General features: G+C 42.7%; 1 non-coding gene across 1 annotated transcript; it reads left to right on the forward strand.

The window, feature by feature from the left end:
- The first annotated feature begins 3,123 nt into the window (after positions 1-3,123).
- Positions 3,124-3,191, forward strand: LOC147370492 (small nucleolar RNA SNORD42). Its single transcript, XR_015166340.1, has one exon. It is a non-coding gene; the product is annotated as a small nucleolar RNA SNORD42 (small nucleolar RNA).
- The last annotated feature ends 467 nt before the right edge of the window (positions 3,192-3,658 follow it).

A 3,658-nucleotide genomic window follows, 5' to 3' on the forward strand; every position in this document is an offset into this window, starting at 1 on the left:
AGTTATGACCAACCTAGATAGCATTTTGAAAAGCAGAGACATTACTTTGCCAACAAAGGTCCGTCTAGTCAAGGCTATGGTTTTTCCAGTAGTCATGTGTGGATGTGAGAGTTGGACTGTGAAGAAAGCTGAGCCCCAAAGAATTGATGCTTTTGAACTGTCATGTTGGGAAAAGACTCTTGAGAGTCCCTTGGACTGCAAGGAGATACAACCAGTCCATTCTGAAGGAGATCAGCCCCAGGATTTCTCTGTAAAGAATGATGCTAAAGCTGAAACTCCAGTACTTTGGCCATCTCATGCGAAGAGTTGACTCATTGGAAAAGACTCTGATGTTGGGAGGGATTGGGGGCAGGAGGAGAAGGGGACGACAGAGGATGAGATGGCTGGATGGCATCACTGACTTGATGGACGTGAGTCTGAGTGAACTCCGGGAGTTGGTGATGGACAGGGAGGCCTGGCGTGCTGCGATTCATGTGGTTGCGAAGAGTCGGACACGACTTAGTGACTGAACTGAACTGAAGATTTCTCTGTTTTTCTTCATCTATGCTGGGTGGGTGGGAGAGTCAATCACTACTCTGAATTTCTCAAAGCGCTAAGTATAGGCTAGCTTACAAGGTATAGAACATGTACCAGCTCTTACTTTTTATAGCCATTTAGTCTATCTGACTCTTAGTTTCCTGATCTGTAAAACAGAAAATTATCTACCTCACAGTTTCCCTTGAGAAGGATTCAATAATGCGGTAATGAGCCAGAATGTCCTCTGTGGAATAGAAGTCAGTCCTGGAGCACCGTCTGAGTCACAGACTACAAAGGGCCTCTCACCACTAGATGGCAGAGTGAAGCATACTCTGTTCATCCTACACTGAAGTCAGTTGACCTTAGCTAGTCCAGCCTTTTATGACAAGCATCTATTTCTTTGCCATTTTCATTAATCTACCCTTGTGATTCCACTCCCTTAGCTCCCAAGACCTCCAGACTGGTATTTTGAAGTTCTTCTTTTTAAGTTGTCAAGAGAAGGATTTTTTTGCCACATGTTTTCAGTTGTCCATCCCCGGTCCCTAGCTACTTGTTGCCTCACTAGCCTTGACTACTCAGAAGGGAAGGAAAGCATCTTGACCTGGAGAGTTTGGTCATTATCTTATCAAGTTAGGAGCCGATAACATACAGTTTTTTTTACATACGTCCATATGGCTTGTCACTGTTTGAAGGTCTGACATCAAGGACATCCTGAGGGACTGAGTGTCAAGATAAAGAACACTGTACCCAGCACCTGGGGAGTCAGTTCACATTCACCCTGACCTCCCTGGAGTGGGGTGATTTAATACTTTATAATGGACAACAAAATCCTGTATAGTGTATGTCTGATCAGAATAGTTACAAATACAGTTCTTCACTGTTTGCTTTTTCTTTAGATAAACAACATTGGAAATCCATACATAAAAAAGAAATGAAGTTGTTTTCTTTTCTACTATGGTTAGAAAACTTGTGGTAACTCCGAGTCATGGAACAAGATTGAACACTCACAAGATTACTCCAAACACAGGGTTTTCCTTACAAATAGGCAGAGTAGATGGTGCTTCAAAGATGTTGTCTACAAAACAAATGTTGAGAACTTCCTTTCTAAAAGTATCTTCCTCAGAGTCCAGCTGGGATGTTCAAATTTCCCTTGTTTGGGTTTAAGGCATTATTACTCTGTGTACCCCATAAAAGTGTGTGTCCCAGAGGGTTATAATTTGATATGAATTTGTTTTTAAATTTACTGTGTTAGCATGAGGAACTGGATTCCATGGATCCAGTAAGCTAAGTAAACTAAGCTAAGTAATAGCTGAGTTCAAGTTAAGATTCCTTAAACATAGTTAAAGTCTGTGTTTTGTTGGAGTTGGAGCATAGAATACCTCAGAGGAAGAAGAGAGATCAGAGCAGCAGGTGGTATCCAAAAATATTGAGTTTTCACAAGGAAGAAGAGTAGTATAGGCTTAAGGGTTAGCAGAAGGTTAAATCAGATAATGTATATGAATTTTTTAGCCCAGAGCTTGACTCAAAGTATATCCTCAACAGTAAACAGAAGAGGTACTTTTATTTTTTTTTTTTAAAAAAGAATAATAAAATCAAGAGAAACTGAGAAAAAATTTTACAGTCACTACAATGTGCCTTGCAGATTGATGCTGGGCCACAAAAGAGAACAATACAGGCTTGGTTCTTGCCCTCAGGGAGCTAAACTTGGGTAGATGGGCAACTAACTACGAATTATGAGAGAGTGTATGGTAAATGCTGTGCTGGAGAAAGGTCAGAGCAGGGTGTTTGAGGAGTATTTAGAGTTTTCTAGAGAAGGTGATTTTCTCTTCTGTGACCTGAATGAGGAATGGGTGATGTGGGGAAAGAAGGAGAGCTTCAAACAGAGGAAACACATACATGAAAATCCAGAATGAAGACTGGGAAGGACATGCCTGAGAGCTGAAAAGAATGTTATTGTTGAAGGATAGAGTACTAGTGGGTCACTGTTTTGAAATGACGCTGAAGAGGTTGACGGAAGAAGGTAAAGTGGAAAGTGGTGGGCATAAAAGACATAGCTATAGCTGTTTGAAGCTGCAACTGCTGCTGCTGCTAAGTCGCTTCAGTCGTGTCCGACTCTGTGCGACCCCATAGATGGCAGCCCACCAGGCTCCCCTGTCCCTGGGATTCTCCAGGCAAGAACACTGGAGTGGGTTGCCATCTCCTTCTCCAATGCATGAAAGTGAAAAGGGAAAGTGAAGTCGCTCAGTCGTGTCCGACTCTTTGCAATCCCATGGACTGCAGCCTACCAGGCTCCTCCATCCATGGGATTTTCCAGGCAAGAGTACTGAAGTTGGGTGCCATTGCCTTCTCTGGAAGCTGCTACTAGCTTCTCCAAAGTGAGAAAATCCTTAGTCAGCAGTGCAAATCTGCTAATTGCGTTTGGAACATTGATGCTACAACCAACTTTTGATGAGTTTGGGAGAAAACAACATTCTTATGACCACTTTCATTCTCTGAATCAAATACAATTGAAATGCTGTTGCTTCTCTCCTTACACTCTTCTCTTTCCTTCAGAAGGATCAGAGTGGTCAAAGGTCACTTGCATTTCCTGATGTCTACCACTGTGTGGTGCATATGATGGAAAAATTTGAATCTCCTGAGACTTTGTGATGTCTTCAAAGGAACCACCGATTCCCGTGTGGAAATTTGTTTTTGCACACGTGTAGAAATTTTTTTGGGGGGGCGGGGTGCTTCCCTGGTGGCTCAGATGGTAAAGCATCTGTCTGCAATGCAGGAGACCCAGGTTCGATCCCTGGGTTGGGAAGATCCCCTGGAGAAGGAAATGGCAGCCCACTCCAGTATTCTTGTCTGGAAAATCCCATGGATGGCGGAGCCTGATAGGCTACTGTCCATGGGGTCGAAAAGAATCGGACACTACTGAGCGACTTCACTTCACTTCACCACTGTGTGGCACCACAAAGAACAAGCAAGGGCCACTGGGCATAGAAGAGAAAAAAGCTGAATAAACAGGGAGTTCAAAATTTAAAAAAAAAAGAAGTATTCAGTACAAGTAAATAATACAATTCATGTCACATCCACTCCCACTCTCCTCCCAGATAACCAGTGTTAACAGATTGGTGTATGTCTTTTTCTACCTTTTGCT

Source organism: Bos grunniens, chromosome 6, assembly GCF_055505025.1.
Source record: "Bos grunniens cultivar Pamir isolate PY7600 chromosome 6, Bosgru_T2T1.0, whole genome shotgun sequence".
Classification (NCBI taxonomy): Eukaryota; Metazoa; Chordata; class Mammalia; order Artiodactyla; family Bovidae; genus Bos; species Bos grunniens.